At 41.1% G+C, this 14,789-nt stretch overlaps 1 protein-coding gene across 2 annotated transcripts in view; it reads right to left on the bottom strand.

The window, feature by feature from the left end:
* Positions 1–3,699, bottom strand: part of ZMAT3 (zinc finger matrin-type 3) — a 55,028-nt gene extending 51,329 nt beyond the window's left edge. For both annotated transcript variants that reach the window (XM_033211753.1, XM_033211752.1), the window contains exon 1: positions 3,043–3,699. The gene's annotated coding sequence lies outside the window, so the exon portion shown is untranslated. The remainder of the gene's footprint in view (positions 1–3,042) is intronic.
* Positions 3,700–14,789: the final 11,090 nt, after the last annotated feature.

The raw sequence follows: 14,789 nt of genomic DNA on the forward strand, positions 1-14,789 counted from the left end.
CAAGACTGTGTCTCAAAAAAAAAAAAAAAAAAAGACCCGCTAAAAATCTTAGCAAACATCTCTTCCAACCAACCAATATCAAAAAGAGTGAATAAAAAAAATCACCTTGCAGAAATTTCAAGGAACTCTAGGAATAGCCTAGAGTTAAAGTATGACAAAAATAAATAAAATATGCTCCTTCTGATCAACTAGCAATATTTAAGTAGTTGAGCCAATGTATAGCAGAGGTGGCAAGCAGCCCGTGGGCCACATACAGCCACAGATGTGCTGTTTGGAATATACAGTTTTGTTTTCATTTTTTAAGTTGAATTAGTTGTTAACATTCAAAAATCAAGAGATTCATGGCTTCTCTTGAAAAAGGATGATCTGGCATCACTTGGCCCACATTCCTATATGGGACTCAATTAACTAGTTAGTGCTCAGAGGCACAGTGCCCTGTAGCCAGGCCCGCCGTCTCTGGGACACCTCAGTCCCCACTCAGTTGCTGCCTGTACTTGATACTTGCCTGTTCACTGTGGGCTCTTGAGTTTACCTCATACAGCCTTAGACTATATTCATCAGTCCCCTGTAAAATCCAAATTTTTCCTCCTTCTCTAGGTAAATTACCTACACAAAATAAGGTATCAAGGAAATGTCCAATGGAATAATGGATCACACCACCAAAAGCCACAGTATAATTCCTGTTCCTCAGTCTTGAGGCTATTTTCCTCCCCCTTCTTAATAAATAACTGATAGTCTCTATTATAATTCCCTCAGAAAAGACCCAAAATGTTCCTCTCCCTCTTCAATCTTTATCCATAATTTCTCCTGCCTCCCCCTACAGATGGCATCGTCTAACCTGAGTGTCTCAAAATGAACCACAGTACACCCTTTGGGTTCCCAAGATTCTAATTAACCCAAATTAGAATCCTTATTTCAAAATCCACAATTCCCTACACTCTCTCGATACAGTATTAAAACCTCTTCTATTGGTCAATAGAATATGGCTATTTTAAGCTGCTGAAAATTTCCATCTGCAATGGAAATGTGTACATTATGGCAATAATAGAACTACTAAAATGTATCAAGTAAATTTTGAAAAGTTAAAGTCTGTATTACCACATTGGATAACTACACAGCACCTGAAAATCAAGTAACAACTTTCATACGAAATTTGGGGTGGGGAGGCAACAAAGGAAATCAGCGTGATGGGAAAATAATGTAGTTAAGGGTAAAATGCATAAGTATTAGTCATAGAATTTAACAATACTTCTCATTAATCACAAAATTTAGAAAAATTATTTCATTTTTAAGCAGAAGTGTACTGCCCATATCTCTGGGAACATAAAGAAAAGCAATATAGAGTTTGAACATTTAAAAAGTCAGGTTCTCTGTGATGGTATTATTTCTCTTAATCGAATCAAGTAAAGATATCCATAAAGCAAAAACAGATATGGTCATTTTAGAAAAGGGAACTAAGTAGACAAAGAACAGCCTTTTAAAAAGTTTACCTAACTATAATAATTCATAATGTTAAGCTACTGACGTCAACTTGCCACAAACATGCTGCTAGTTCATTAGTGAAAAGGTGAATGGGGGTGTGAAAACATCTGGATAAAGGAAACCAATATACACAGAAAATCAAATGCTACCAATTGCCTAGGCATGTCTGGACTTGTTTTATGAAAGCTCACTTTCACTTAAGGAAATTCTAGCATGTGTCTCCCCCAGTGTTATCTACAGGCTTCCCTCAAAATAAAGGTCCTTCTCAAAGCACAGAGGTACAAAAGGCCTCCTACCAGAGGGAATAAAGTTACCTGATTTAAAGAAAAAATTCTTGCCAAACACAGATTTACCCATTATCGCTTTGATCTTTATAATTTTTAAAGAGTAGTTTGATATCCCAAATTTATTTCTTGTTACATTTAACAATCAACACAATGTCGACTCCTCAAAAAAATCTATATATGACAACTGCATCAAATATTAGTACATTTGCAAACAAAAATTAGCATAAAATACAAATCTTAAAATGAATAAAACCAAGTCTTCAGTGAATGCATGAATGATGGAATCCATAGACGCAAAACATGCAACTCAGATCTATTCAACTGTTGCATTGGTTTAAAAGGGACAAATTTGAAGTCTGGCATAAATATTCTTCAGATCTTAAAAACCACTCACTCTGATGCTTGCAATGGCATAAATGAAGGATTCATGCTGGTTAATGTCCTGGTTTGGAAAGGACCTAAGACGACATTAAAGAAAATCAAAGCTTCGCAATGTACCCTGTTTAAAGAAAATTAATTATCATAGCATACTTAGTTTTCATGACTGGACTGGGGCCTACTCTTCACATACTGTGTTAAAGACAATCTCTTTCTCATTTGGAGAAATCTACAGAGGAAAGAGAATAGAATAAAGGAACAGGTTAGCAGCACCTCAGCAAACTAGTTAAGTCTGTAATTGGGAATTCTGGAAATGCGGGAAAGGCGGCGAGCATTACTCAGAGGTCATCAGAACGCAGCAAGAAGGAATGAAAGGGAGAAAAGTTAAAAAAAAAAATCACTTGAGGCAAGGTATATCCTATAAGGAAGGCTCGAAAGAACGCAGAAAACCGTGGAAGAGGCCTTGGCGAACTGGCGAATGTTTTTCAGTCTCCGCTGTGACAGCTCCTAATCCTAGGGAACTGTTTACAGATTTCAATCAAAGCTACAGACACTTCAGCGTCGCCCACATCCACCTTACATTCCTAAGATGTGCATGCATACACACGAACCCACACACGCACCTCAACCCGGTAAGGATGCCATCACGAAGGATGGAATCCCCAGACTCCCACGGGGCGGGGGCAACTGAGAGGGCCAAGGCAGCGGCACCCACAGATGATCCACCTGGTCCACGTGAAATGCCTGAAACGAGCAAACTAAACTGATAAACAGAAGCAGCGCAAGCCCTGTCACGTGGAGGGCAGATGGAAAGAGCATCGGAAAGGAACCGCTGGTCCCCGGCGCTCCGGGGCTCGTCCTGAAAGCCCCGCGGCTCCCAATCGCCCGCACTTACCGGAACCCCCGGGACGCGCCGGCAGTCTCGGCGCCGCGTCCGCCCGGGACGCCCGCGACGCCCGCCCTGCGCGCCCGGCTCTGCCCAGCTCGATCCAGCCTCTCCTCGAAGCAACTTTCTCCGCCGGCCGCCGCCGAGCCCCCTCCGCAGCCGAAGGCTGACTGTCAAAAGTCAGTCCAACCCGACCCACAGGGAAACAGCTGCAGGAAGTGACTGCGGAACCGGGAGGCGGTGGAGGAGGAGACTGAGGGCGCCGGCTCGGTGTCGCCACTGCGCATGTGCATGGCGGAGCAGGCCCGGCAGCGGTAGCAGCGGCAGCCGCGGCGGCTCCGGCATCCCTGGCGTGCGGCGCGTGGGTCAGGTGCTGTGGCCGCCAGCGCAGGGACGCGGGGTTGGGCCGGCGTGGGGAACAAAGGCACGAGTGAGAGGCGGGAGGCTCCCACCGCCAATCTCAGCAGACAGCCCCGAAGAGCTGTTCAGCAGATGCCGTGGAAAGTTAATCCTTGGTAGAAGCCTGGGCAGAGCTTTTGCAACTTTCATCTCCTGTCATTGGGATCCAAACATTGTTCATTCTATTTCTCCCTTCGCCTCCTGGTTGGCGGTTGAGGCGGCTGAGTGAATCCTTTAAACTGCTGCTGTCCCCACTTCCGCCCCAGGATGGAGGAAGAAGAGCGTGGCTGCCTGCCCAGTAGTGGCCTCCCTCACACAAAACGCCGTTTCCCGCACCCCCTCCTCCCCCCCCCACCCCCCACACACACCTTTCCTCTTCCTACACGAAAGTGAGCAGGAGATAGAGGAGACTTTCTCCTGACCCCCAGAGGCTCACCTGCAAGACAGGAAGGACCAGGAAAAGAGTGGCCAACGCTAGGATGTCACATCCTTCATAACCAACCTGGACATCTTCAGGGTTAACATTGAGTGATGAGCTGAGGAAATCCCGGCTCTAAACTTTCAGCGTAAATTAACCCTTATGAAGATCTGCTGGGGTATTATTTTTGTGTGTGGCAAACGATAACAAATTTACTACTTTAAGAGTACAGGCCGGACGCGGTGGCTCACGCCTGTAATCCCGACGCTTTGGGAGGCCGAGGCGGGCAGATCACGAGGTCAGGAGATCAAGACCACCCTGGCTAACACGGTGAAACCCCGTCTCTACTAAAAATACAAAAAATTAGCCGGGCGTGGTGGCGGGCGCCTATAGTCCCAGCTACTCGCGAGGCTGAGGCGGGAGAATGGCGTGAACCCGGGAGTTGGAGATGGCAGTGAGCGGAGATCACACCACTGCACTCCAGCCTGGGTGACAGAGCGAGACTCCACTCCGTCTCAAAAAATAAAAATAAAAATAAAAAAAGTACAGTTCAGTGGCATTAAGTACATTCACATTATTGTGTGGTTATTTTTTAAAACACGAATTAAAATGCCAAGGAGATCTAAGTATAGTAAGATGTGCCCTAGTAGTAGGGAAACAACTGCAGGAAATTAAGGCTGTTTCTTTGGCTGAAACATGCACCAATCCAATACCAACAACAAACCATGAAAGACTTTATAAGTACAATGATTGTTTAACAAATGTATACACAGTGTACACCAGTCATTTGGGGAGAGTAATCCATCATCTGAATTGTTTTTCCAACTGTATATGTACATTTACTTTATGTGTCACTATTTTAAAGGACTATATTGTTTCTAAAATAATAAATACTGCTAAAATCCACTCTCCAGCCCCTTTTCTATATGGTCTTTAGCCAGTCTTAGAACTTCACAGTCCACACTCCTTAGCTAGGACCACAACTAGGCCTTAGGGAGCCTTTCCGATCTGACCTTCCATCAGTCTCCTCTCCTCATTTCACTCACACCCCCATCCATGCCCCTTAATTTCCTACCTCTGTAATTTAGCTCTATCTGCATCTTGAGTGCAAAATGCTTTCTCTCCCCTCCCCTTGCATTGTCAAATCCTACCTATCCTTCCAGGTCTCTTCTTTCATGAGCTCCCACAGCACTTTCTCTGCACACCTTGATGACACATTATTTGTTGTCCCACATTATAATTACTTAAGAGATATTTCCTCTGCCCTATAAATACCTTGAGTCCAGGAAGGATAAATGTCTTGGAGTTTTCAAGTTTTATGTTTGGTAGTTTGATGCATTCTTGTCCATCAGGATAAAAATCTGAACAATTCCATGTTTTCTGCTCACATACTCTTCTCAGACAGCTAGGGCATTTCCTTCCCTGCCTCGGGAGAAAGAAAAGTCAAATCTGATGCTTGTGTAATAGACATTTGAAGCTCATGGCTGTGACAGTAGTCTCATAAGTCAGAGTTTGTAGTTTAGAATTAGCTGGACTTCATGAGTTTCAGTACATGAGGTGAAAGGAAAAAAAAAAGCCACAAACAATATATTCATCACTTTTGCTGTTGAAAAAAAAAATCACAATGGCTGACAGCCACAAAGGTTTATTTCTTATTTGTATTACATGGTGGGTCAGCTGAGGTTCTGCTCCATGGGTCTCCTCAATCCAGTGCCCAAGCTGAAGAAGCTGCCCCTATGTGGGACTTGGCAATTCTCAAGGGAGATGGGAAGAGCCGGAGAGCTGTTAGAAACTTGTGGCGCCTCTGAAAGCTGCTTCTCCAAGGTCTCACGACATGTCTACTCAAATCCCATTGGCCAAAGCCTTTCATATGGCCAAACCCCAGGTAAGTAGAGAAGTCTACTTCTTTCATAGGCAAATCACATGGCAATGGGCATGGATTGTAATTTTTTTGGAGTGGGAGTTGTGTGGTTAATTGTAAACAATAATGCAATCTGCCACAAAGGTGGGGGAACCAATTTTCTCTCCCCAGAGATATTGGTATATGTCCCAAAGAAAGGCCTATAAATCCCCTACCCACCAGCCACACACACTCAGTCCTTGGGATTCGTTTGAAAGAAATTGTGGAGCTACAAATAATACAGTTCCCGCACGTATTTGAGGATCTAAAGATTGGGGGCATCTGAGCTCTATTCCCAATGGGGATCAGAAAAGCAATCAAGGTCTAGGGTTTCCCCTCAATAAGTCAAAAGAGAGAAGGATGTTAGCCTGAACTGTCTGAGCCAGAGGAATGCCCCTAAACTTTTTTTTTTTTTTTTTTTTTTAGTATTTATGGTATTAGAGACTATTCAGAGGAGCTGACAGAGTGCTGTAGGGAGCTGATGAGCCTACAGGTTGGAAAGAGGAAGGACAGAACTGAATGAACAGATCACTGATCTGATAGCAGAGAAAAAATGGACATCAACTATTGAGGCCAAACCCAAGGGATGTTTGCACTGATGTCTACTTCCTCTTGCCACCTGCCTCCCCACTCCACCCAACCCCACCCCAAATTTTAAGGTTATCCTCAGAAAAATAAGGGGCAGCAGATCATTTTGAAGTGATTACATATTAACTAGAAATGACTTGGAGACAGGAGAGATTTGTGGGTAATAGAAGTACATGTAGAATTGACTAATTTTTTCTCTCTTTAAAAAGAACAAGATCTCAACACTGAGATGAATTTTAATGATTTTTTTAAAAGAAATGTTTTTATACACTGAGTTTCATGACCTGATATAGTATAACCAGTACATTTGGATGACCATAGCTGATTGCATAAATGTGTGAATGAATGAGGAATTTATTTTCTCCATTCTGTAACAGGCATTACAGTGCCTGACAATGTACTTCACTGCAATGTTTCCTTTTTTAATGTAACTATTATGTGGGAAACTCTCTGAATTTATCAGAAAGGAACTCTCATATTAAAATAAGGATAATTATTTTTCATTTTGCTAGATCCTATATTGAGAAAATCTACATTTGTATTTATTTACCAAGGAGATGGTCCTAACACACTTACTTTTGATGGCATGGCTCGAGTTTTTGGGAACCTATCCAGAAAGCTACATGATGACGTACTCACAAGCAGAAGGAGAGAAATACTCATCCCTCTCGACTGATACAATTTGTCAGGTCAGATTCTCTCTTGTATGGGAATTTGTGTCATCCTTTGAGATTCCACATACCTTTTCTCTCATAACATATAATGTCTTCCAGACCAACTTCTTTCTTTAAATCATCAGAGTATGCTTCCAACATTCTTTGTCTCTCATAGTAACCTCTGCCTTTCAACACAATCCTTCCTTACAATCAGAGTAAAGCAATATATCAAAAATCTCAAACCCAGCAAAATAGCCTCTTGTGCATTTTAATAATATTCTAACATTTTTTAACCTAAAAATAAAATATGAAGAAATAGTGGAAACACGGCAACAGCAGTCGCAATTTTTTTCCCTGGATTCCTCTAGTATTAAAAATGGACCTTGAAAGGAATGTGTATTCTGAAAAAAAGGTGGGGGGAGGGGCACCAAATAGATAGCAAAACCAAAGGCCTATAGCCAACTATAACAAAATATAATAGGGAGTGGGGACAAACCACCAAGAGCTACAAGACCTGTGTGGCATCCACAGGAGAAAGTAGAGAGAAACAACAAGGCAACTGACAGACCTGAGAAAACCAAGGTGCTCTCAGCCCTCCATATCCACTGGGTTCTGCACCCACAACTGTGGATCAAAAATATTTTTAAAAAAAAAAATTTAAAAATAATGTAACAATGATTTACAGAGCATTTACATTGTATTAGGTATTATAGCAATCTAGAGATGATTTAAAGTTTACTGGAGGATAAACATATGTTATCTACAAATACTATGACATTTTATATCAAGGCAGCTGCAGATTTGGGTATGCTGGGTCTGGAGGGTCCTGAAACCAATCCCCCACATACTGAGGGACAGCTGTAGCTAATGGGACTCACTGGAAAGCTCAGAGAGCCAATTTAAGAACAGTAACTGAAACTGAGAGGAGCTTTGCACTTCTAAGAGTGGATTCATGCAATGGGTAAGAGGTGAGTTTTGACAGGACTTGTGGACCGAATGGTTATATAACAGGCAGTATAGCTTAAAGAAATTTAAAGTTAGTTTCTGGGCCAAGTTTGAGGACTAATAACCCTGGAAACACAGACCTCAGAGCTAACTGAGAAGGTGTTCCTGATAGACTACACAAGACACAGTATTTATAGGTTTTGCTACATAGAAAATGGGAGAAGGGGAGTGGTGAAGCAAAGGTGATGTTCTACAGTTTTGATTGGTGCTCAGTGACATTATACGTAAGATAAAGCAAATATGTGGTTAACAAACATGTAGGCCTCAGGGTCTAGAGAGGAATGGTTGATTTTATCCTGCCTTTGTGTTTTATCTGATAGACAAGGCTGTAATCACTACAAGTCAGTGAAATATTTGACAGACTCCAGCCTAGCAGGTGTGAGCACAGCTTAGTTCATAAACCTCATTTTTATTACGCATATCTCCAACCTGTAGCTATCTTGGGCCACTTTTAAAATTTATATTCTGATTTTCATTTTTTCCACAGACTGAAGCAGTTTGGGGCCCATAAACTCTCGGAACTAACTATGCCAAACTCCTTTCCCAAACAGAAGAGAAAATGCTGGGATTTGAATCCAAAGAGTATAGGTTAAAGAAATAGGGGGAAAAAAAAAAATCCAGAAGAGAGGGAGGAACCAGATCTCAGAAAGTAAGTCACCGCCTTTGGAAAATGACAGGAGGACAAGAGCAGAGGGAGCTCTAGAGTCTGAATTTAGAAATGTGTCCTAAACCACCCATTCGTCAGCTTCTGATCACATCTGTGATTCAACTGCCAGCTTGTAAGAAATACAGATGGCAAAGAAATACCTTAAACTATACTATGGGCCTGAGCTCAGCAAAATCCAGACTATAGGACAATGACCTGATTTATACAACAAGTACATTACACAGAAAAGGCAGGGCAGGGAATGAAAGGGGAATGTGGAGATTTTTTTAAAGATACAGGCAAAACCAAATTACAATGTTTAAGAATGAATGCTTGGGTGATAAGCCATAATAAAAACCAAAGAATTGATTACAATAAAAATTGAAATCGTGGTTCTTTTTCCCAGGGGGTAGGCAGATGGGGTGTGACTGGGAGAAGAAACGTGGAAGGTTTCTGGAGAAGCTGGTGAATGGTGAGGCACCTTCACCATTTACCAGCTATTCCAGCGTCCTCACTGTTTGCTAGCTTACTACTTACTAAATACTAAGCTACTTACTAAATTATTAACTTACTAAATAATAACCACTATCCTTACTACTTACTAAACCTTACTACTATTGGAACAGTAGTCCTCACCATTCACACAGGTGGTGGTCAAGAAATAGAACTTCTAATAATGCATTAAACTGTACTTTTTAATGCATTTTTCAATATCTATGTCATATTTTACAATACAGAAACTTTTAAAAACAGAAGAAAACTAATACTATCTCATCATTATATAAAATGCAGAAGGATATAAAGCAGAAATAGACTTCTCATAGTCACACCATGCTTTTTTTTTTAAGTTTGCACCATTTCCTTTCGGGTGTTTTTCTACCCATGTAAAGATATATTTTTAGTGAAATTGGATTACACTATATATGTACCTTTTTTTTCTTTTTTACTTATAAGTGCTTTCAATAAATAATCCTGGAACATGGCACTTTTAATGGCTCCATAATATTCCATCCAATAGACATAGTAAAATTTAAACATTCAGCCAGGCACCGTGGCTCACACCTGTAATCCCAGCACGTTGGGAGGCCGAGGCGGGCGAATCACGAGGTCAAGATATCGAGACCATCCTGGCCAACACGTGAAACCCCGTCTCTACTAAAAATACAAAAATTAGCTGGGCACGGTGGCGGGCACCTGTAGTCCCAGCTACTCGGGAGGCTGAAGCAGGAGAATTGCTTGAACCTGGGAGGCAGAGGTTGTAGTGAGATGATATCACACCACTGCACTTCAACCTGGTGACAGTGCAAAACTCCATCTCAAAAAAAAAAAAAATCTAAACATTACCTTATTGTTGGGCATTAAGTTTCTTTCCACTTTCTCACTAAAATAACAGCACCTCATCGTTGTTCATATATCCTGATTTGAATTTATAATAACTTTTATTAGATTAAATTATTGTAATATGAAGTTACTAGATCAAAGGGAATGAATGCTTTTAAGGCTTATAATACATTTTGCCAAATTGGCTTTCCAAAACAGTGGCCCACTCAACATTCCCACTAGGCCCTTTCTGAGTGTGATCCTCTCACTGTTCACACACAATATTGCTTATTATAACTTTTTTCTTCTTTACGATTTGCTAAGCAACAAAATGGTATATTGTCACTTTCATGTCTTTACTTATTTAACTTTGCAGTTATTTTTTGAGAATTGTCTGATTTTGTCCTTTATTTTTCTTTTGGAGACTAATCTCATTAATTATGTAGTATACACTTTTGAGAATATCAACCCATTGTCTCTTTATGTTAAAAGTAGTTCCCCTAGTTTTTTGTTTACTTGCGCACTCTCTCTCTGTCTCTCTCTCTCTCTCTCTCTCTCTCTCTCTATATATATATATATATTTTTTTTTTTTTTTTTTTATACAGAGTCTTGCTCTGTCACCCAGACTGGAGTGCAGTGGTACTATCTCGGCTCACTGCAACCTCCGCCCCTCGGCTCACTGCAACCTCCGCCCCCCCAGGTTCAAATGATTCTCCTGCCTCAACCTCCTGAGTAGCTGAGATTACAGTCACCTGCCACCACACTCAGCTAATTTTTGTATTTTTCGTAGAGATGAGGTTTCACTATGTTGGCCAGGCTGGTCTCAAACTCCTGACCTCAGATGATCCACCTGTCCCGGCCTCCCAAAGTGCTGGGATTACAGGCATGAGCCACCGCACCCGGCCAATATATTTTTACTTACAGAAATTTTAGGCCAGGCATGGTGGCTTATGCCTGTAGTCCCAGCACTTTGGAGGCTGAGGCAGGAGAAGGCCTTGAGCCCAGGAGTTTGAAACCAGCCTGGGCAATATCGTGACACCTCATCTCTACAAAAAATGAACAAAATTAGGCAGGCATGGTGGGATGCACCTGTAGACCCAGATACTCAGGAGGCTATGGAGAGAGGATTGCTTGCACCCAGGAGGTTGAGGCTGCAGTGAACTGAGATTGGGTCTCTGCACTCCAGCCTGGGTGACAAAGCAAGACAAGACAAGAAAGAGAGACACAGGTAAGGAAAGGAAGTTTTACTCATCCTATGGGTCTCAGCTTCTATGACACCTCTTCTGTGAAGTCTATTCTAACCCTAAGTTGCAGTTACCAGTCCCTCCTGGGTGCATGTATGCCAAGTGTCCCATACTTCCCTTCATGGATCTGAGAAATAAGCCAACATAATACCCTGCTCCTGTGCTAAACAATGTTAAAACCAAACATAGTTTCCTGTCTTATGTTAAATGATTCTGAGACCAGTCATACTTTCCTGTACCTATGTTAAACAAAACTAGAATAAGCAGAACAAAACTTAGTTACTTGTTTCTGGAAATTTTTGCTCCTAAAAGATCAGAATGTAAACCTATTAAAAGAACTACTTATGAAGACAAACTGCTTGCTCTTTTTGAGACCCTTGCCTCACTGAAATTGCCCTCTGGAGGGGCCCACATGGCATGTGACCTTATAAGTAGATCGTCCAAGTTCCAGTCAAACTTTTAGATGGCCGCCTCCTGACTTGACTGCAACCTCATGAGAGAGCCTGAATCAGAACCATCCAATTAAACCAGTCCCAGAGACCTAACCACAGAGACCATGTGAGGTAATGAATGTTGTTATAAACTGCTAAGCTTGGGGTAATTTGGGGGGATTTTTTTTTTGGTGGGGGGGTTGTTTGTTTTTTGAAATGGTGTCTCGCTTTGTCGCCCAGGCTGGAGTACAGTGGAGCGATCTCAGCTCACTGCAACCTCCACCTCCCTGGTTCAAGCAATTCCTCTGCCTCAGCCTCCTGAGTAGCTGGGATTACAGGCACTCGCCACCATGCCCAGCTAATTTTTTTGTATTTTTATTAGAGACAGGGTTTCACCATGTTGGCCAGACTGGTCTTGAACTCCTGACCTCAGGCAATCCACCCACCTGGGCCTCCCAAAGTGCTGGGATTACAGGCATGAGCCACTGTGCCCGGCCAGCTTGGGTTAATTTTTTATCCAGTCCCCCAACCTTTTTGTGACTCTTTAAGCTATATATATAGATTACTTTGTTAAAAATGTATTTCTCTCATTCCTAGTTTTTTGTGTTTTATATTTACTTTCCTTGCTTAGTATTTGTTGTTTATACTTCTTGATTAACTTTAGAATCACATTGTCAAATTCCTCAACTTCCATTGGGATTTCAATTGAATTTCATCAAATCTATACATATACATTTGTAGCTAAGTTAAAATTTTACGCTATTCTGTTTCCTACCACTGTACAATGATTCAAGACTTTCATGCTCTTCACTAACATTTTGTGATTTTCTTCATTGTATGTACAATATTTAGTTAAAATGGGGAAGGTATGCTTTTTTCTTTAGTGAATGGAATCTATTTTCTTTTATGTAATATTTCTGGCATAGAGAAAAATTACCAAAGTCTTGAATTATATTCAAGTGTTTAAAATACTTTATTGTCTACTTGTACTATTGCTAAAATTCTACACTCTTCCTTATGGACAAATCTATCAATATACAAGCGAGAAAAGGGATATTTTCAATACAATAGCAATCACATTTCTTTTCTGTATCCTGTGAGTTATATGATTATCCAATTTAGGTCTTATGATCTGAAAGCAGTAGAAATAATTAGCAACTTTCCTAAAAACTCTGTATTCCTTTTCTGATCCAATATTCTTTTCCCTCTCTCAACCTATACAACTTCTCTGCTACTTCTAAAATTACTGGAGTTAACTTTTGTTTTAATACTGTGTCTTATTCAAATTGGTTAGCTTTCATTGTTGCTTTGCCATTGATATCACTAGTGTGAACTTAATTTTGCATGCCCATCACGACAAAGAAAATGAAACCATATTTCCCTTTGACCTTTTACCCTTGCAGTCACAATACTATTTTGAGGAAATGCCTGTTCATTATGCATTCATACATTCTTATCTGCATCATTTTGTGTATGTGTTTATCAATGCTGTCCAACAATGGGAAGAATGATACATTTATTTAATGTTGGAATGGAAGGATACTACAGTGAGAGCCTACTATGCCAGGCACTGTACCCTAGCTAGGTACCCTAGCTAGGGCTTTTATACCCTAGCTCATACCATCCTTATGTTGACCTAAAGAAAAAAATGAGGCAAATTTAATATAAGTAGAGAGCTTAATTGCGGCAAGTTTGAGGATTGCAAACTGGGAACATAGATTCATGTTGCCCTGAATATATGTTCCAATTAGCAGCAGTTACAAGTAGGTTTATAAAGGAGAAGAAGAGGCAGTTCCTAAGTTGTTTATCAAGAATTTATGTTACAAAACATGAGAGCCAGTGAAGTGGCTCACATCTATAATCTCAGCTACTCGGGAGGCTGAAGTGGCAGAATCCCTTGAGGCCAGGAGCTTGAAGCCAGCCTGGGCAACATAGCAAGACACCATTTAAGCTGTTGATTGACTATACATTGTTCTTTGTAACACAAATTCCAGAACATTGAGATAGTGAGTGAGGCAGCTAGTCAGGAACAAATACCTTTAAATAACTGCCCCAGGCACGAGGGGCTTAGTGCATGAATAACTGAAGTCCCATATTCATGTTGTTCTTGGCCTAATAAATTTTGTACACCTTGCATAGCTCAGACTGCTCTGAGATATTTTTCTTTTCTCAGTCACAATAATCCCAGTGAGGCAGATATTATTTTACTCATTTTAGAGATGATTCTGAAATGTTAGGTTATAGTTCAAAGTCATTCAGCTTACATCTCCCTGTACCTTGGTTTCTACTAGATCAGAGCTTCTCAGACTTGAACATGCATGCGAATCACCTGGCAATCTTTTTAAAGTGCAGATAATGTCTCAGCAGTCTGAGGTTGGGATTGTGATTCTGCATTTCTAACAAGCTTCCAGGTGATGTCAGACTTTGAGTAGCAAAGCATAGATCACAATGAATTTAAGGCAATGTGACTCATTGGAAGGATTACAGACTTTAGAATTTGAGCATCTGAATTCAAATTCGGATGCAGGTACTTAATGCCTTCTGACTTAGCATGAATTCTTTCTGAACTTCACTTCCCTAATCTAAAATGCAGAAAATAAGGCCAGCTTCATAGGATTGTTAGGTTGAAAAAACAATGTATTTACAGTACCTGACATGTAGTAGAAGCTCAGTATTAATTTGTCCTTCCTTGGGAGATTAGAATGTTGTTATAAATCTTCTAGGTATTCAATATGTATATTTTTTGTGACAATGACAGAAACATACTCAAATTGATTTGGTCCAAAGGAATGGAAAGACCCTGGAGATTCTCTAGTAGCCCTATAGGGAAGGCCGCTGGCAACCTGGAAGTGAGGACTCAGATGCTGCCTGGAGTCTCTCTTGCTCTTTAGGAGTTGTTTCTTTCTTAGGGCAAATGGAGTTCACTCTGCTTCACTGCAGCCTTGGTTCTCCCACAAGGAAGGAAACATGGGTGCCCAGAGTTCCCAAGGCTTTCAGCTCATGACTTCCACCATCAGGGAAGACTGAATCTCAGTGTCTATCATTCTATTCCAAACTTAACAACCTTGAAAAAGAATTTGCTTGAATAAGAGTAGGTCAGATGTCCATGCCTGGATCCATCATCTCTGGTCAGAGGGATAGGCTCAGAG

Source organism: Trachypithecus francoisi, unplaced genomic scaffold (genome assembly GCF_009764315.1).
Source record: "Trachypithecus francoisi isolate TF-2019V2 unplaced genomic scaffold, Tfra_2.0 Lachesis_group0, whole genome shotgun sequence".
Lineage (NCBI taxonomy): Eukaryota > Metazoa > Chordata > Mammalia > Primates > Cercopithecidae > Trachypithecus > Trachypithecus francoisi.